The sequence below is a fragment of the Terrapene carolina genome, unplaced genomic scaffold (genome assembly GCF_002925995.2).
Source record: "Terrapene carolina triunguis isolate 2854851 unplaced genomic scaffold, T_m_triunguis-2.0 Scaffold236, whole genome shotgun sequence".
Lineage (NCBI taxonomy): Eukaryota > Metazoa > Chordata > Testudines > Emydidae > Terrapene > Terrapene triunguis.
In genome coordinates, this window is record NW_020664587.1 from 18,286,520 (window position 1) to 18,307,467 (window position 20,948).

Sequence of the window (20,948 nt, forward strand, 5' to 3'; positions counted from 1 at the left end):
GAGAAAGTGTGGCAAGGGCCACAGGCTGAAGCCCCTGGAGCATCTCCCAAGTCTGTGAAGCGGCTCCCTTGGGTCTTCACTGTTGCAGTAGAACGCCGGGAGTGTCCCTGTGCCGGGCTCAGGTTCTTGCTGTGCCGATGGTGAAGTTAAGAGGGGGAGGTTGCAGCAGGGGTGGTTCAGGTGTGCAGAGGCGCCATTTCAGATTGCGGGGGGGCAACTTTAATTGTGATTCCGGGGGCTACTTAGGCACCTGAAAGCTCTAGGGTTTTTTGCAGATAATAACTTAGAAATTAACTGGCAGGAGCACTATATCTAATTCCTATGTAAAAAAAGAGGATTTAATAAATATTAGACCCACTCAGCTCTAATACTAACATGTTCTCACATCTTGTGTCAAGTCAATTAAGGGACACTGGTTAGGTTTAAAATTTTAATGTATATTCTTTGTTACTAACTCTTAAATACAGCAATTGAAACAACTGTAGAAAAAATCTAGATAACTTTCTATCACTTTTTTGCAGTTCATCAAGCTTGGACTAGATCATTTCACTTTGGAAACATCCTACTAGGGCAACCGCCCCCCGTGAGTTTATACGGCACCTGCCTGGGGCTCTAGAGGTGTTACCTCACTACAAATAATAGACTAGAAACTAACCTTACACAGGAGTGAAACTGACACTTCCAAGTCACTTTCACAGTATTGCCAATCCCAAATGTTCAAAAATCATGAATCAGACTCATCAAAAATCATGAGACCGGCTTTAAAATCATGAGATTATGTAAAAATAACAGCTCTGGGGTTCTTTTTATTTGCCTTCTGCGTTTTGAGCCTTTAGGGTGCACTGAGGTCATTTTGAAGCTTTCTCCACAGCCATGAGGACTAGAAACTTCATTTTTCTTTAAGAATGAAGGCTGAAATCATCACATATCACTTGACTCCAGGAGCTGGAGCTTTAAGGAAAACAATAATCATGAGACTCATGACAAAATCATGAGAGTTGGCAACACTGCTTTTACTTCTGTTTAAAGGCTAGTTACTTTCCAGAAGGCTCTTAAACACAACACTACAGCGATTGAGTTGCAGTTCTCACAGGAGAATATTTAAAACCAAACACCAAGAAAATGCTATATTTAAAGTTGAGAATAAAACAGACTTCTGAGGTATCTCAGGGCCACTGCAGGCAGGAAAGGCAAATAAACAGATACAGAAGCTCTGGGCAGCTCTTCCTTTAGAAAGAAAGTTGGAGGGTCAAATCTTCTAGTCCTTAATCAACTAAAACCTCTGTTGACATCAGTGCCTCCCCTCATAGATACAAACATCACAGTGACCATGTGATAACATGTGGGGTCAGTAACTATATACCTCATACTTAAATATCTGAGCCATCTTACCCAGAATCACACAGCTTAGATGCACTGGCTCAGGGACTGGATTTTCTGGCATATTCTGAACAGTGCTAAGCACACAGATAGTGCTCAGTGAATAATGCAAATCATGACAATAATCGTTGACTTTATGGACTCTGTAGATGCAGTTTCTGTCCTTTGTTCTGGAATTGGCCTGGATACAGCTGAAACCCCAAGAATTTGAGGCATAAACACGTCAGATACTCATACGACACTTTCTCATTCCTTCCTTTTCTCAAACTCAGAACAAAAAATGACTGAACAAATTGGTTCTCAGTTGAAATGTAAAATTGCCCAGCAGCCGTTGCTCTACAACCCAGCCTGGGGCAGAACCTGCCACCCCTTGGGAGTTGAGTGATCTCCTCTCATCTGACTCTCAGTCTCCAGCCTTCCTGACCTCTGTGCTGCTTTTCATGCTGTCAGCCATCACATCCATCCTGGGACCATTTGCTGGAGTCTCAGAGAACTGGCCGCCTTAGTTTTGCTCCCATCTATCAGAGTCCTCTTTTTTTGCCACATGCAGCAGAGAGAGAGGCTGGTCTGCTGGATAGGGAGCTTGCACTGAAAGACCTGGGTTCTACTCCCCCCATGGACTTTCTCTCTGACCCCAGGCCAATGCTTTAAGGACAGAATTTCAAAGGTTTTTAGGCACCCAAAGATGCAGCCAAGCATCTAGTGGGGTTTACAAAGCACCAAACCTTCTAGTGCATTTGAAAATCTCACTAGGGGCCTAAATACTTTTGAAAAACTGGCCTTTAGTCTGTGTGTGCCTGAGTGCCCCATCTGTACAATGGTCTAATTGGCTCCCTTGCAGGTGTGTAGGACAGCTGCCGAGCACTTTGCTCTTTCTCGCACTGATGCTGATCCATTTGTTGGGTGGCTGGACACATGCTTTGGAGCTGGATTTTCTGGGCGGTTTTACATGCAGAAGATTCCTGAGGAATCCAGGGACCCTCTGCTAAGAGGGACTGGAAATCTGAGGCCAGCTACACAGGCTGTGGGGAGGGAGCTGCAGGGATGGGGGCAGCTGCAGCAGCTCATAGTTATTCTGCTTTCACGAGTCTGTGCAAATTTCCCTGCAAACACTTCTACCAGCTCAGCTTTGGAGCAGAGAAGGAGCCTAAAACTGAAGCTTCCCTCCTCACTCAGAAATTCTGAGGCCAGTTGTAAAGTGGTCACCAGTGGACAAGCTAGGGTGGTAACTGCGGCATTCTTGCCAGCTAAGGAGACTGTTTTGCTGCCCCTCACTGGAGGTGGGGAAAAGGGATTAACAGAGAAGGACAATGGGAGAGGAAAAGACAATCCAGGGTGAAGGTGACTTCAAGATTCCTGACCTGGGGAGCAAAGGTAGATGTCAGTGAAGGAGGTTGGAGCAGAGTTAGGGACATGGGACACAGTGGGGCAGGAGCTAAGTCCGGTGGGGAGAAATGGCAGAATTAGAGGGGTTCAGAGACAGGCCAGGAGGATGAGCAGGTGCCTGGAAAACCCCCATAAGGGAAGTCAGTGATTGTTACCTTACAAAGGAGTCTGTCCAACAAGAGGGACATAATAAAAGTTGATGAAATAATGCCTGGTCTAGAGCTGCGAGATTCTGCGCTTCCCATCCCATAAGAACAAGGGGACATCCAATGACATTGAAAGGAGACAAATTCAGAACAGAAGGAAATCTTTTTGAGTGCAGCGTGTAATTGGTCCCTGGAACTCACTATCACAGGATGTCACTGAGCCCAAGAACTGAGCAAGATCCAAAGTGGGACTGGACATTTCTATACGTAGCAGGACTATCCAAAACCCATACTGTGTGATTGGCCCCAGGGCTGAGCGCCTCCCAGACAACCTGCCTCCCCTCTAGGCTGGAAGATTGAAGGAGTCCTGTAAATGAAGTACCAGCTGATACTGAAAATTGTCCCGTTTCCTTCCCCTCTGCTGGCAGGCCTGTTGGCCCCAGGAGCATTCCTGTATCCTGCACCCAGCTATTCCGGAGCCACAGCTGCAGAAATACACGGGGTGAGGTTAAACAGTGAAAAGGGAACAAAAACGACCCAAGACTTTGCTCCCCAATAGAGTAGGCTTTGACACAGTCTAAACATATGGGGTGGGGTTGGGTGCTAACTTGGCTGCCGTGAAGGAGGCAGGGTAGCACGGGGCATGATGAGGCAGGGCCCACAGCCAGCAGATGAACTCACTTCCAGAAAAGAGAGGGCTAGAAACTGATCAGGACACTGGTGCCACCTCTCACAGGTTTGCCTGGGGCACGGGGACTTGTTGTTTGCTACCAGCTCGTGTGGGAGGTGCTCAGTGCCTGCTGATCCCCGGGGCTCAGGCGTGTTCCCACTGAGCAGAGCAGAACCTTTGCTATTGATGTGGGCAGTGGGCCATTGGCTCCAGTGGGAGCTGTGGGCACCCAGCACCTCCCAGGATCAGGCCGGAAAGCACAGAAGGACCCTTTCTCCTTCGCTGGCTGCTGGAAGGGGAAGGGCAGGAAGTATTGGCTCTGATGATAATTAGGGAGATAAATGAGTTTGGGAATCCGAGCAGCCTCGCCCACTCTGCTCATTGTATCAACCAGGATGTTCCCACAGGCAGAAACACCTTCCAGCCTGTGCAAACCATGCCTGGGTTTGAAAGCAGTTCATTGTCCCCTCAGGCTTTCTGGCAGCCATCTTGGGAAGCTGTGGTGTGATCGCTGCGATTTAGGGACAGTGATGGTGGATCCCACGTCGGAGACAATAACATAAGAACGGCCAAAAGGTCCATCTAGCCCAGTATCCCGTTTTCCGACAATGGCCAGTGCCAGGTGCCCCAGAGGGCATGAACAGAACAGGTAATCATCCAGTGATCCATCTCCTGTTGCCCATTCCCAGCTTTGGCAAACAGAGGCTAGGGACACCATCCCAGCCCATCCTGGCTAATAGCCATTGATGGACCTATCCTCCATGAATGTATCTAGTTCTTTTTTGAACCCTGTTATAGTCTTGGCCTTCACAACATCCTCTAGCAAGGAGTTCCACAGGTTGACTGTGGATTGTGTGAATAAATACTTCCTTTTTTTTTTGTTTTAAACCTGCTGCCTATTAATTTTACTTGGTGACTCCTAGTTCTTGTGTTCTGAGAAGGAGTAAATAACACTTCCTTATTTACTTTCTCCACACCAATCATGATTTTATAGACCTCTATCATATTACCCCCTTAGTCATCTTTTTTCCAAGCTGAAAAGTCCCAATCTTATTAATCTCTTCTCATATGGAATCTGTTCCATACCCCTCATCATTTTTGTTGCCCTTTTCTGAATCTTTTCCAATTCCAATATATCTTTTTTGAGATGGGGCAACCACATCTGTATGCTGTATTCAAGATGTGGGCTTACCATGTATTTATATAGAGGCAATATGATATTTTCTGTCTTATTAGCTATCCCTTTCTTAATGATTCCCAACATTCTGTTGGATTTTTTGACTGCAGCTGCACACTGAGTGGATGTTTTCAGAGAACTATCCACAATGACTCCAAGATCTCTTTCGTGAGTGGTAACAGCTAATTTAGACCCCATCATTTTATATGTATAGTTGGGATTATGTTTTCCAATGTGCATCACTTTGCATTTATCAACATTGAATTTCATCTGCCAGTTTGTTGCCCAGTCACCCAGTTTTGTGAGATCCCTTTGTAACGCTTCGCAGTCTGCCTGGGACTTAACTATCTTGAGTAGTTTTGTATCATCTGCAAAGTTCACCACCTCACTGTTTACCCCTTTTTCCAGATCATTTATTTACTGCGGTTTGCAAGGGGACATGTTTTAATGCAGCCAGGGTTACTCAGACACCAGGTGCCTGAGCCAAAGCCCATGGGAGCTCTTCCACTGACTCCCACAGGATCTGGGCCAGGCCACACGTGACCTTGCTAAGCATTGCACAGAAATGGCCAGCCAAGGGTGAGCTCTGCCCTCAGGACGCCAGGGCTGCTGGCTGCTCACTGAAATCTCGCTGGCTTCCCAAGGGCATCATGGTCCAATCTGAAGCAGAACTAGTCACTGTGTGAAGGGCCCCTTCCAAGCACTCCCGAATATCGGGCCCTTCTGCCCACGCTCCCAGCACCCCCCTCGACTCCCTGGCTTCTGCTCTGTGCGCCCTGGCTTGGGCAGCCTGTGCCATCCCAGGTGTGTGCCCAGGGCCGGCTCTAGGCACCAGCAAAACAAGCTGGTGCTTGGGGCAGCACATTTTTAGGGGCGGCATGGCCGGCGCCAGAATGCCGGGAGGGGGAGAAGTGGCGCCCGCGCCGCTGCCACTTGGAGTCTCCCCCTCCCTCCCAGGCTCTCAAACCTGGGAGGGAGGGGGAGATCCCAAACGGCCGCGGCGCGGGCGCCGCTTCTCCCTGTCCCTCCTAAGCTTGAGAGCCTGGGGGGTGGAGGCAGGGAAGGGGCAGAGTTGAGGCGGGGCCGGGGGTGGGGTAATTAAAAAACGGGGGGGGGGGGGCGGCCAAAATTGTTTTTGCCTTGGGCAGCAAAAATCCTAGAGCCGGCCCTGTGTGCGCCTGGCCAGCTGGAGGAGCGCGTGGCCACAGGGTACTGCATGAGACTGAGAGAGAAGCCTGGGGTTCTGCCTGGGAGCCAAGCGGCACATCTTAGCTCCACTCCAGCCCACTTACTCCTGGTTCCACGCCAGCAATTCCCCCAAACCAGAGATTTCCGTGTGTGTGTGTGTGGGGGGGGTGGATTATTGGACTCAGCTGAATCAAATAAAAAAGGCTCCTGGAGCGTGGCTGGGGAGTCCACAGGAGACTCAGCTGGCTGTGGGGCGAGGAAACAGCCGTGAGGGCTGGGTCGGGTGACGAGGGAAAGCAGGAACCCAAGACCAGCCTCAGCCAGGGCCAGGCCACATCCCCCCCTGCTCTAGCCAGAGCAGAACCCCCAAGAGATCTGCCGTCGGCAGGCTGGGGAGGGCTCCCTGGCTTCCAGGAGCCTCCTGGGGAGAGCGGAACGTGCCCTGTCCCTCCCGCCTGCAGTGCTTGTGTTGCGTGGCTGCTGCGTGCCCACAAGCCCCGGTACATGACTCAATCCCAGACCCCCGGGGGCCGGGACCGCCATTGGAGCGGTCAATGAACACACATGTCCACACCACTAGCACAGCACGAACGTGCGACCTAGTCCATAGCCAGCAGGTAGCTCGCCCCCTCCCCACAGCTACCCCCAGCGTTCACGGTGCAAAGCTGCTACGGGGGTCTTCTGAGCGTGTGCGCAACGTGCCTCAGGGGCCGCACCGAATCTGGCCCACTGGTTGGATCATTCGCTTGCCCGGCCCGGCCGGGTACTGACCAGGAGTGCGATGTGACGCCGATCCAGGCCCCCGGGTTGGGGGGTGACGCCTGTGCATGCAGAATCAGAGGCTCATCCAAATACAGGGGGACTGTGGGTGTGGTAATGAAGTCCAGGGCCCCGGACAGCCACCCCTCTGACAGGCCTTGGCTGGATCCTCCCTTAGGTGCCTCCTCATCCTCCCTGTCACACCAGCGCCTGACTCACTGTGCCTCAGTGTCCCCGTCTGTAAAATGGGGATACTGACACTGCCCTCATCTATGACGTGATTGGAGATCTGTGCCTGGAGAGGGCAGTAGCAGAGCTGGGTGTCATTACCGGGCCAGCTAGGCATTATTCTGCCCCATGTCTACAAGTGGCTGGCTAGCCATGGCGAGATGGAGGAGGCAGGCATGGAGCATTTCTGTGTAATTCAAAGAAAGCCCGTGAAGGTGATGGGACCTGGTCTCACTGCACCCTCCTCTGTATGCCGCTCGCCTCCTTGCTTGTGGCTCTGCGGAGCAGAGACCATCTCCCTGCACATGGGCAGCGCTGGCACCAGAATCCCGTCAGTTATTAGTAACAGCAGGACCTCGCATGCACCGTACGCATGCCGACTAAGAAGGTCACGGCCTGCCTGATGTTAGAATCTCAGCTCAGGGCCTCCTTGGGTGCTGCAGGCCTAGCCCTGGCCTCATGGCCTGTAACACGTCACCCCCCATCGCAGTCTCACCTCGTCGGCCGTTTTCTTATACACAACCTTTATTATGTCCCTTTTGATGCTGATGCATATTGATGTCTGCAGTCCCTCGCAGCCTGACCCAGCTTCAGGATGCCATCTCCCTGGGGAGAAGAGCCCTGCCGGCTGGGGACAGCAATGCCAGGAGCCACGGAGTGGGGGATGGGTGTAGAGAAAGCCCTCACTCTGTTTTTACCCTCCTTTGTCTAGCGACCCCGAGAAGCCTCCCATGCAGCATTTGCTCCTGAAGCTGAGTTCTGCGCTGTTACCTGATGCAATATTAATGGGGCAGGAGCTGGAGCGGTGTTGGTGAATTTGTTACCCAGGGTCTGCAGCTGCTCCCTGCAAGGATTTCAGCTGACGCACCTGCAGCTTCCAAAGGACAAAGACACGGGGCGTTACAAGGCTGATTGTGTGGCTGGGAAGGACATAGCAAAGCTGACTGTATTCACGGCTCTGCCTGGGGGTGGGGGGGGTGCCCGGCAGGGCTCCCTCCAGAGGAGGTATCAACAGTGTCCCTGTTGGTGGCCACTCACTGCAGAATTCGCTTTCCATTTCCCAGTAACTCTAGAAGCAGACGAGATGCTCCTGCAGTGGGTGAGACAAGCGGGGAGGCACCTAGGGGCTTTGGCAGGAATCTGCCAACCTGCGGAATCCACCGTAGCAAGAAAACAGCCACGGTCCTTGGGGGTGGGTTGGGCACGACACGGGGAGCATCGTGCCCAGGACCCTGGTGCTGCTCCTGCTGTGGGGAGACCTGACTCCTCCCCCTCCCCCCATCCAAAAATCACCCCAAGCTTGTGTACCCTCATCAGAGAGTGAGCTCAGTGGGCAGGAGTCGGGCTCCAGGTCAGACGGAGAGAGGGAAAGAACTTGCTCTTGCAGCCCCTGAAAGAACAGCTTTTCCACTGAGCTCAACAGAGAAACAGAAACTGGGGCTTGGGCCCCTGCCACGCTCAGAGCGAATGCCTGGCACTGGCCCCGAAAATCAGGGGTGAGTCCTGATTCCCTGCACAGCCAGGACACATAGCTCTTCAGTTACATTCAGCATCATTGGCCCACTGGAACGCAGCCCAATTCACATAGCACCAGTGCACAGGGGAGTGCACAGCTCTGAGACTGGTGGGGCTGCCCCCTTGGGAGACAGCTGTGCTCTGTAGACATCCCTGGGCCCATGGGAGTGAAGGGCTAGGCATATACCATCCCCCTCGGTGGAAAGCAGGCTAAGGAGAGAGAGGATTTAAATACAAGAGCTGCTGCTGCTCCCAGGGCCGGTGCTACCATTAAGGCAAACTAGGCGGTTGCCTAGGGCGCTAAGGTTTGGGGGCACCAAAAAGCAGTGCCCCCAATTTTTTTTTTACAGCGTTCCTACACTCCCTCCCCGAGCATGCGGTCGCCGCTCCACTTCTCCCGCCTCCCAGGCTTGCAGCGCCAATCAGCTGTTTGGCGCCACAAGCCTGGGAGGGGAGGAGAATTAGAGCGGGGGGCGGCGTGCTTGGGGAGGAGGAGGAGCAGAGGTGAGCTGGGGTGGGGAGCTGCTGCACGGGGGGGGGGGCGCCTCAGGGCGGGGGGGGAGGGAGGAGCTGCCGCAGGGGGGGGGGGGGGCGCAAGGTGGAAGTTTCACCTAGGGCGCGAAACTTCCTTGCCCCGGCCCTGGCTGCTCCCCAAATCCTCTGGCTGCCGTCAGCAAGACGGAGCCCAGCTCAGAGGGGAGCACCAGAAGGCAAAGAACACAACCCATGGCCCCTGGAGATGTTGTCTCGTCAACAGCAAAGTCCCCAGCACCTGAACTGGCCACACTGGCCATGAGTTATGCCCTGAGAAAAGGGGGGCAGGGGAAGCTGGTTTCAGCAGCCTGGAGTCCAGACACATCCTGAGTTCTCCATGCACATACATCACGGCGAGAGCAGAGATTACTGGCCAGAGAGTCACGGCTCGTGCAGGGAGCTGTTTGTATTCCCAGCTGGGTGGATCTCTGCTCTCAGACTGCATGGGATCTGACAGGCATGACATGGCAAACTTCTCTGCATTGTGCAGGGTGCATTGCTGATTAAGGGCTAACTTAGAACCCCACCCCCTTGGGGCTCACAGTGCGAATTGGAAAGCTAAAAGCCTTGCCTGGGAGCACTGTCGGAGGGTGCAGAGACCCAGGTTACTTCCTGTGCTCAGGAAAGGGGAGAAGCAACTAGCAAGGGGAGCAGGGAGAGGAACGTGCTCCCATGGAAATTCCCAGCATCAGCCTTCACTTAGCACTTCTGGGCCTGAAATGGAAACACCCTTGTACAGAAAAATCAACCCTCATTTGCGCAGGCTCCACAGTTGGCCTGGTGAAAAGCCACCAGGACTCAGCAGGTGCCAGACAGTCCCTGGGACGAGCTCTGGTGACAAAGGACAAACTTCCTGGCACTTTCCCACAAAGTAACAAAGTGAGATTTACCAGCTGTGGCTTTGCCTGTGCGAGAGTGCGAGTGTGTATGAGAGTGCGTGTGTTTGAGAGAGCGAGTGTGTATGAGAGTGCGTGTGTTTGAGAGAGCGAGTGTGTGTGCACGAGAGAGCGTGAGCGAGCACGTGTGTGTCGTGCCTGCAAAGGGTGAGGACACACCTGCAGCTCCTAGGAGCCCAGGACTCCCCCGTGGCAGCACCGTTTGCTGTCACGGGGCCTGTGCAAGGCCGGCCTCAGTTCACCTTGTGCTTGTTTTCCTGACTTGGTTGCATACATGATGAGCTCAGCTTTGACAGCTCTGCAGAAGGAGGTGCATACTTTATTAACTCCGCTACTTTTTTTCTTCACTAATTAAAATCAAATTACATCCGATGCATGTTGCACACTCTGCAGCTTAAGCAACCTGCTTTCCCACTCTGCTCTCTTCAGCCTTCTCCGGTGAGCTGAGACCAGCCCAGATCCTTTGCTGAGGTCGCTCAGGGCCGGGAACGCTACTGATCACAAGCCCCCTGGAGACTGATGCTTTAGGTTAGACATTGGGCCTGGACCAGGCTCGCCGATCTTGAGGGTCTGTCCAGTGTTCTGAAGAACAGAACTCCATCATCCCCCTGCGAAACCCAACTGGTCCCTCAGAGAGGGGCAGGACGGGCCCAGCAGGCAGACAATGGTGGTACCACACTGGTTACCACACTGGTGGTACCACACTTCAGGAGTTTCCCACCCATTCACTGCACCCTCTGTCTATGTGGGAGACAAGCACCGTCCCCCCTGCATCCTGCGGACCATGTATGGCGCATATGACCAGCAGTAGCTTCAGCTCAAGGCTCAAAGTGGTACTTGCTCTTGCTAGAGCATCAGCTCAAAGCCACCTGGAGGAGTGAGCACAGGGCTGGGTCAGGCAGGGCTCAGCTGGATTCTCAGGCTTTCTGGGTGACCTGGGGCAAGTAATTTCCACTCTCCAAATCTCAGCTTCTCCCTCTACGAAGCGAGAACAGTAGCGCTTCCATCCGTCGCTGGGAGGATTCATCAGCTAATACCGGTGCCTTGCGTTGGACATTAGACGTGCTGTAGAACTGCACAGCGCTGTTAACTCTGATCGGCTGGCTCTTGTCACTTTGTGTTGCAGCACACAGCCGCTGTCAGAGGAATGTGGATTGTGAGTCAGTTTGTTCAGTGCTCTCCCGCCTGTTGTGTGTCACTAAGGTTTTAGTAACATGATGCAGGGCGCTAAATAAAAAGGTTGCTAAGAAGGATTTTCAATTTCCCGCTGCCGAGCTCGCCCATCTATTACCAGGCACATGTTCCATCTCACCACCGATCAGATATTTGGGCAGCTTCCCATCCATCGACAAATGAACCAGCACATGTAATTTGACAAATGAAGTAGCAAATGATGTTAACATCTGTCAATGTCCTGTAGCCAGGAAGAACGAGCCGGCACAGTTATGTTTATTTTACAGAACGGTTGCATGTCTGAGAAAAATGAGCTGATGTGGCTCTGAACCCAGGCTGAGCAGAGACTGAGCCAGCCCCACGGCAGCTTGGCTGTGTGGGGAAAGTGGGGCAGGGGATTGAGCCTCATAGAGAGAGGTTCAAGAGCTAGGGTTCATTTGGCTTCAGTTTCCCTGTTGGACTGGGGCTAAGGAATGGAAAGGCCCTTGGACAGCAGCATGTACAAAGGCAGAGACCCAACGCGGGGCTCACCCTCTTCCCAACTACGCCTGCATCCCCCCTCCCCACACATGCGCACTCAGGGGCACGCACAGCTCATGTGAGGAACCAGGCAGAGAGGAAAGGAAAACAAAGCTACACAACAGCTAAACCCCAGACCCAACCCCACCGGCTACAAAGCCTTCCTGGGCTCCACTGAACACGGCGTAGTGTGCCTGGGAGCCAGTCAGGGGCAGAGCAGCTCGCTCCCCCAGCCGGCCCTGAGCGAGCTGCCCCAGACAGCTGGCGGGTGTCAGCTCACTGGCCCAAGCACTGACTGGCATCACTATCACCTGGCTCAGAGAAAGGAACACACCTGCCTCAGGGAAACAGGCTACAGGATGGCAGCATCTCCAGGAACCAACCTGAGATGCCAGCGAGCTGGCAAATGACTGACTTCCCTCCAGAAAGTGGCAATAACGAGACAGCTCCAGAGCATCAAATTTTTGCCAGCCCCTGCTCCCCTTTGCAATTGGGGTACAGGTTGGGCCATGGCACAGAGATGGCTCCAATAGAACCATTGGATGATGTCCTCCTTATGGCTGTGCTCAGAGCCGCATTGCTTGGGTGCTCCTGCTTCTGCCTATGGTTTCTCTATTGCACATACCACTATCCACAGCCGTCCCTGAGCATCCATCCTCCTTTGCCTTGCCTTGCCTTCAGAATGGAAGCTGTCTGGGGCTCTGTGCTCTCTGCTAGTCCCCCATTAACTTCTGGTACCAGTTCATAGTCCTGATCTTAAATGCCAGAGCCCTGAATGGTCTGGGACCTGGGAGAGTGCCTCCCCATCCATGACCCACCAAGACAGCGGGGCCACAGAGACTGTTAGTGGCAAAGGCGTACTGCTGGGAGCCAGAGGCCAGGCATGCTCAGTTCTGGGCCCTAGACCCTAGGCGAGTGGGTCAGAATGAGGCTTGGTTTGTCTGAGCCCAGTGCATACACAGTGTCTCACTGAACCCTGCTCCCAGTTACAGGAGTAATTCGTGTAAATGGCTAACGCCTTGGCTGGCACGAGTGGAGCTGCCTCACCAATGGGTTTGACGCTTGTCTTTAAATTGTGTTAAATCACATTTCCTACCAAGATGCTGCAGCGAAAGGCAGCCTTTAAACACCCTCATGGCTTGACAGGTAAGAGGACCATGCGCATCACGGGGGGTTGGTGCAAGGGCCTGCCCTTTTAGTGCTGTGTCTCTGTGTCTAGTTTATTCACTGAAATCCTGACCTTTTTGGAGCCCAGACAGGTAGATTCTTCCACTCTCTGACAATCAGGAAACAGTTCCTACATAGGGCTCCGGGTCTTCTGCTAACGCACTCGACAATCGAGTGCCCCATCCTGTCCTCCCTTAGCCAAAATACAAACACTACCACAGTACTACAAGCAAACAAATATTAACACAACACTCAAACATACTTCAAAGTACAATGCTTTTGTAATATAAAATAGTTTCAACAATTATTCTAGGGTCCTGGCACTAACTTAAGAGTGTGCCCCATATTACATATTACCACTCTGAAACCTGTCCCCATAGTACAGGTATCATACAGAAAAACTAAACAACAACAACCCCAAGCCCCTCTACATTAAAGGAGTTAAAGTACCCATGCAATCCTGGTTCAGCCCCCTTGTGCATATGCATCATGATACAGTCTTTAATTATGTGAGCCCATATTAGTGGGTGATAGGGGATGGATCACTTGATGATAACCTGTCTGTTCATTCCCTTTGGGGCACCTGCCATTGGCCACTGTCGGAAGGCAGGATACTGGGCTAGATGGACCTTTGGTCTGAGCCAGTCTGGCCGATCTTACGTTCTTACTCTTTTCCCACACAGGGAGTCAGCAGGGTTTGGCTCGAGGACCTTCAGCCCAACCTCTTCCACTTGAGCTAAAGGAGTGACTGGTAGGAGCAGAAAGCTGTTATCCTCTGTGTACATTAGCCCACAGTGCAGGACACAGCACGCTTGGCCTATGGGTTACACAAGCCTTTGAGAGTGAGTTGTGGGCGTTTGGTAGGCAGGGTCCTGAGTGCTGTGCCTGGCTCTGGGGTCAGACTGTGGCCTAGTGATTACAGCTAGCTTAGCAAAGTCCATAGCCAGGGCACATTCAATCGGGAAAGCAGCATGGCCGAGATTTGGCTGCGTGGTGGCAAAAGCCTGGGTGTCAAGTCCTAGATCTGCTTGAGGTGACCTTGTGCCACCTCTCAGCTACCCTCGGTGTGAATGGGGGGCACGGCACTGGCCTGCCTGCTACAATGAGGGCACGAGGCCTTCGTCACCAGGACTGTTTCTGTGCAGTCAGCAGACGAGATAAACCCAGAGCTCCGGCTCCCGGGCCAGTGCGCTTCCCCCAGGCTGAAGTGTGGGAGGCCTGGGGAGGGCACATGGCAGGTGTGGCTGGGCTGCCAAATGCAGGACTCTTGGTCCCTTCTCCTTTTATATCCCCCACCCCTCGGGGAATCAGGTGACTGCTGCTGCCAGCGAGGTGCCCCAGCAGCCCAGAGCAGAGGGCAGGGGCAGCTGGCTGTGGGTGTTTAACCCTCTGCCTGCCAGAGCCACTTTGAGGTCCCATCACACTGTCACGCTGCCCTACAGACACTGCCATATTTTCTAGGCACATCCCGTGAGCCCCCCCAGGTTCCCAGGCCCCACAGCAGGCTGCTCAGCACAGAGCAAACATCATTTTCAAAGGCCCTGGGAGGGAGGCTGTGGGGCTCCAGGCCAGCCCGGCCTGGCCTCCCTTAATGAAGCCATTAGATTTGGACTTTTTCCTTAGGGGGAAGGGGAGAAAAATGCACAAAAGGAAAGCCTTTCCCAGTGGCCCTTGTGCCGGTGCTGGCAGGAGCCATGTTTGGAGCAATACATCATCAATGGGACAGTATCTAATGATGTATTGCCCTAATACATCACCATAGCAACACTGCTCTAATAATGTATTATTCTAATGTGTTACCCGAGCGCGCATTCTCCCCGATGATGTATGGCTGGGATCACAGTGCTTCGCAGAGCCCCAGACACAGCAAAGACTCTTCTGAGTCCAGACCACCAGGCTCAGGGCTGGGCACGCTGCCTAATGGGACCCACATCGCAGGCAGTGAACAGGGTCACCTGCTCGTCAGCTGCACTTGGGGACATTGCTGGAATCTCTTCGCTGTGTAATAAGCACCTTGTGCAGTCAAACGGGGCATTGGGGACTGGGTGGGCTATTTCAAACCCGTGAGTTGGGTAACCTTTCTAAGGGAGATGGGCTGGCTGGAGGGTGAGCAGGTGCTGTGCAAGTGGCCCCCTCCCCCCGCCCTTCCTCCACACAGCTCCGCTGAGGCACCTCAGCCCAGACCTACAGCACCCACAGCTTCTTCCAGGCCTGGGCTCTGCTGATGCCCCTCAGCCCTGACTTGCAGCCCTCCTGGCACTCCGCACCCTCCTGAGATGATTCACATTCTACCAAGGAGAGAGTCACACCCATGCCCCCTTCCGGAGGCCGATTAACCCCCATGCACCATGACTGGGTTCACACCTGTGCTGCCCACCGCCCAGGCTGGGTTAACCCTCGCTCCCACCCTTGAGGCAGAGCAGCAGGAAGGGGAAGATTTTCTTATTTGTGGAAATGTCAGTCTCAACTTGAAAAGAATTCCTCTCCTGGCATTTCCAAAGTTCAGAAGGGAAACTGACAGGCTGGCTTGTACATTTCCCCAGCCCCTTCCAAGGTATTCAGGGCTGCAGAGCGCTCCCAGCTTCAATTATTAACAGAGAAAATACCAGCTGGAATTCTCCTGGCTCTGCTGTCACAGGGAAAGCATTGTTTTCGATTCACACTATCTTTTTGACCATTCAAATGCCATTAATTCAGTCACCCCAATGCGTAGGACAGTTATCTGAAATGTTTTCCCAAACAGCTTAGTGACTATAGAGCAACAATTCATGGAATTGCTAGCGGACATCTGTGTAAAGCAATCCACAGCAAAGTGCTTGTAGGGCAGTGAATGCTTTCTGTGTGGACGCTGGATTCCAAAAAGGAACAGCGAAGCCGAGAGACAGAGAGACTGAATGAATGGCAGGAGAAATCATTTCATCTATGCAAATTCGTGCCAACCTCTATGCCCAGCTGTCGTCAGCACGGAGCTCTGCCCCTGCACACTGACATGTCAGAGGACTTTATTGTGGCTTAGACTTTCCTTCCACCAGAACAGAAACCATTTATGGCTCAGTGAAAGCGTCCACTCGACAGTCCATCCAGCAGGCTCCTGCCTTTAGCAAGTTTCCTAGGAGAGTCTCACCACCAGGCTTCTTCCTTATGGAAGGGCCCCACACGGTTAAATGCAGCATCAGGGCAAGAGACGGCTAGGAAGTGTTTGCAGCAAGGTCTCCTGGATGATACAGAGGCCATCTAACAAGGCAGCTCCTCCGCTTTGAGATACAGAGACCCCTGCTGGAAGCCATTGATAGTTTGAGCTCACTTTTAGAGCTTCTTTTGCTTATGGCTTATTGCTTCCTTGGCTGGGAAGGGAGCTGTAGAGAATCCTGCCTACCTGGAGCTGCATGAATCCCCATAGACATACTCACTGGTTAGCTGATTGCAACAGTGGAAAATAGAGCCAGCTGGGGTCCCAAATCGGATGTGCACAGCACTCCCTCCGCAAGAACGCCCTGAAGCCTGGGCAAGGAACAAGACTGGATGGGAACCTTTGTCAAGGGCAGTTTGCTGAGCTAGAGAACTGCTGCACAACCCTGGGATGTAATCATAGTGGGGGAGGCGACAGAGGCAAGCTGCCTCACGTTCTGAACTTTTATCCCCAAAGTCAAACCCCAGTGCGGTCAGAATCGGTCAAGGCGATGTGCCTCATCTCAGTATTTATTCTCTCTACTACAGCAGCACCCAGGAGCCCCAGTCAGAGATCACAGCCCCATTGGTCTAGGTGCTGTACAAACACACAGGCTAGCAGCTGTAGTGGCAGGAGTCAGAGGGGCGTGGCACGTGGGAGGATTCTGCTGAAACCCAGAATCATTTCCATGTTATAGCACATGGCGCTCACATGGTGACATCAGCCATGTTCAGAGAGGCCCTCGGAGAAGTTCACAGCTGCCCCAGGTGCAATTGGGCTGGGCAGAGCTTGACTCAGCCCTCCTCTGGGGAAACCGCTTAGCCACCTGTGACAGCATCACTGGCACTGGAGCATAACAGATTCCAGATCATTATCGCTCGATATCATGAGACGCCCACATAGTTCTTCAAAAAAGAACTAGAGAAGTTCGTGGAGGACAGGTCCATCAATGGCTATTAGCCAGGGTGGGCAGGGATGGTGTCCCTAGCCTCTGCTTGCCAGGGTGACAGGAGATGGATCACTTGATGATTACCTGTTTTCAATTCATTCCCTCTGGGGCACCTGGCCTTGGCCACTGTTGGAAGGCAGGATACTGGGCTAGATGGACCTTTGGTCTGACCCAGTCTGGCCGATCTTATGTTCTAATGCCAGGAGCCAGCAAGGGTCTGCTATGATCCAGCACATACCAAGCTGGCTGGATTTTATGGCCTCCACTGACAGGGAGAGATGTCAGGACCAACAGTGGCTCAGCAAGGTGAATTTTAAATGTAAATGCCATTGTGAGAAGCAACATTCAAAATGAAAGGCCTGATCTAAACCTGCCCCCCAGCAAGGAGCCCAGAGTAGTGCAGAAGCAGGCTCTTCCTCCCCCTGTGTCACAAGGCAGGGGTGGCCTTGTACCCTCCATAGGAAATGCTTTGCAAAGCACCAGCTTAGACACTGGCTGCAGGTAAAAGGCACCAGACACTCTGGGTTCAGTGATCTCCCAAGCACGGGACGGTGCAACCCGCTTTACTGAGAAGGGGGCTGTTGTCCAGGACACCAGGGTGACCCCCCTTCAGCTTTAATACCCTTCTACAATGTTCCCCCAGAGACGGGCAGAAGGGGCCTGGGTTCCAAAACCCTGTGTCAGGACGGCAGCCAATGCTGTACCACTGCATCCGCGGTGCTGGGCATGCACCTGAGAGGAGACTTAAACCTCCCACCTCCTGATCCTATGGCACAAATGCTGTTCTTGTGGACTAGCCTGGCAAGAACTCTGCCGTGCAGCCCCGTTTACCTGGCAGCCAGGGTGCCCAGGAATGCAGGGGTGCAGAGGAGAGCAGGAGTCCGTCCCAGCCCTTATATCTCCAGGACACCAGCTGGGCTCCTGTTCCCATCATGGTGGTTGCCATGCGGCTGTGGAGAGTTTTTGGAGATTGCCCAAGATGTGAATCCTGTTTGTTGCCACAATCATGCCAAGTTCCTGGAGCTGCTTCCCAAGTCGCATGGGCCCAGCCACATTTCCACCTTCTTCGTTCCAAGTGGTCATTCATTCTCAAGAGCCGTAAGTGGGGCTGGCTGCTCTGGAGCGGCGCCTGAGTGTACTTACAAGCAGTGACATTACTCTGTCTCCCCGGGGTCTGTGACAGAACTTTAGTGGGGTTGTATGAGAGCAGAGTGATTTCCAGCGTGTTACAGCCCTGTTCATAAGCGTTAGCTGTAACTAATGCAGGCCGCCTCCCTGAGCTGCATTTACAATGCTCCAGGAATCCACCTGGGCAGAGACTCCAATCTCTCACTGCTACAGGGGGACGGCAGTGACAAATTACAATGTCTGCAGCAGAGAAAAAGGGAAACGGAGGGACCCAAGGAGGAATGATTGCATTATCAATAACACTTCCAATAGCTGATGGATGAGGACACCCAAATGATTTTTAAGAGTTTCAATGGAAATCTTCCAAATGGCAGAGAGGGCGGTAGAGTGTATATTAATCCAAGTCCTGCTGAGGCTGTCCGGTGGGGCTGGGCATGCCAGAGCCACCCGCAGGCAGAATGTGTGCTTAGCATCACACTTTAGACAGCACATTTAATAGCAGAAAAGTGCTTGGCGTTCGAATGGTCGGGATAACACAGTTCATGTGTCCTCACTTCAGAGGGAGGTGGAGGTGGCGGGAGGGCGAGTTAAAACTCATGAAGCTCTTTGGCGAGGCTCAGCTGAAAAGCACTTGAATATATTGGTGCCCAGCTGCCAATGTGATTGGGGTATTGCAATCAATAGATAATATAGCGATAACAACGGTAAGACTAAAATCCCAGAATGTGCCTTGGCAATGGCTCCAAACACTCTAGCTGGAGAAACCCTCCATGAGCATGGCCCTCAGCCGCAGGGCCTGTCCACAGGAGAGCGAACAAAGGGGAAGGCGGATATGGCAGATTGGAAACACTTTAGAAACACACTTGCCAAAGGGCCCAAGTCCATCGCAGCAAAGGCACCATGGCCTGCCCCACCGAGTCACGTTAGCAGTAGCACTGAATGGAAGGGTTGTCTGGGCACAAGGACCCATAGGACAAGAATCGGGAGGAAGCCAGGGCCTTGTGCAGAAGGCATGACTTTGTCACTGTTACTTTTAGATACACCAGCATCCAGGGAGAGAGAGTGTGTGAGTGCGCGTGTGTCAGTCATGCCCCTAGGAGGAGAACGTATCGTTAGCAAGCAAGCATACCTGAAGTGCTCTTAATTCCTACAAAGTGGATTTAACCCACCTAGTCCCTTTCACACCAGCTCCATCCCCCACCCTTCAACAAGTGCCATATCAGTGTAGTTGGCCCATCTCCACACTCTGTAGGAGCCCCAGGTGTGTGTGTGGGGAGGGGCGGTGGGGGGGGGTGTTTTCCTGTGCCACAAATATTGTTACTTGCCAGAACAGCCCAGGAGGACCATTGGCAGCTGGGTGCAAGTTCGTTCAGCCATCAGGCACTCTAACCTGCCCCGAGGGCTGGGACGGCTGCCTTCACCCCACACTGCTCCGCCCCTTGTCATCAAGCCCTGTTCCCCATAGGCCCTAGCGCTGCAGTCTGTCCCACCTAGTGCAGTCTGCCTGTGAGTTCTCTGGCTGAAGGTATTTTCATGCACAGGCTCATGCTGGTGAAGTCACCAGCCCTCTCCTGTACCCAGCTGCAGAAAGGGAGTTCCCCAGTTTCTGTGAAGGAAGGAATCCCAAGAGCTTTCTGGGAAAGATAAGCACACAGAGAGGTTGTGCAATAGAATTCTGCTTGGTTTATGGGATTTTTTTCCCTTGGTCCCAGCGTGACTGTATATGGAAATACTTTCTGGAAATAAACAGTGTCTACTGTATTAGCTCTAGGTGGCATCTGATGACTGACAGTTTCATGTTAAAAATCAGGAGCTTAAAGGAGGAAAGGTTTCAGAGTAGCAGCCGTGTTAGTCTGTATCCGCAAAAAGAACAGGAGTACTTGTGGCACCTTAGAGACTAACAAATTTGTTAGTCTCTAAGGTGCCACAAGTACTCCTGTTCTTTTTAAAGGAGGAAATCATCTCTCATGGGGCAGAATTCACAGTGCAGCCTACCATCCCACTATAATTAAGTACAAGCATTTCCTTCAAAGTAGAGGGGTGTGTCCTCTCGTAATGCTTACATGGCATGATGTACAGTAGATAAGTGCTATGATGCCATACATTAGACACAGCCTAGTAAAGGCTACCATGGTGGAAATCTAGCAGCCAGCATTGTTTTGCATTGGAAACCAGCAAATCTCCAGGCTGAAGTTTCCAGGGATAATTTGTAAACTGAATGCTGATTAATATTATTGTTACTGGGAAAGGCTGTGCTAACTTTGCTTTCATGCCAAAGAAAAATGGCAACTCCAAAGAAGCTGAAATTTTCAGCATCCTTTCTCTTAAAAGCAGCTGACACCTTGTGGGAAAGTCTGAGCCCTCTTCTGCCCATGTCTGGTAGCTCTTTATTGCTTAGCACGTTTGCATAGACACAGGAACTTTATTTCTTCTAAAGTCCCATGGGTTCCTCCTGTGAAGGCATGAGCCCCTGGCATCCCACAACACTCAGCTGTGCTGCCATGATCAGAGGATTTGGATGTCAGGAGCAGACACAGATGGACCCGTTGGGCTGGGTGTGTTTTTTTAGGCCATTAACTCTTCGGGGCAAGGATGCTGCCTGGGAAGTAACTGGCATTTCCATAATCCAGATACTCCATAGCAAGGATGAGAATGTGGAATAGTGTGACATGGTCTTGCACATGGTGAATCTCTCACCGAGAGGCTGAAGCTTTATTTACAGAAGGAAAGAACTCCATTGTGTTTCCGTGGCAGGGACCCAGCACAGCCTGACATGGTGAATCAGAAAACTCTATAGCCTGGCGTTTGCGTGTGACCTCTTCACAGTACACGAGGGATGCCTGCCCCGCTCGCTGTCAGGCAGACGCACTCTTGAGCCACTTGGCAATGCACTGTGACCCATGATGATTTATGTGGCACTTGTGCAATTGATGTGCTTTGTGCCGGGGGACAGTTAAATGGTAG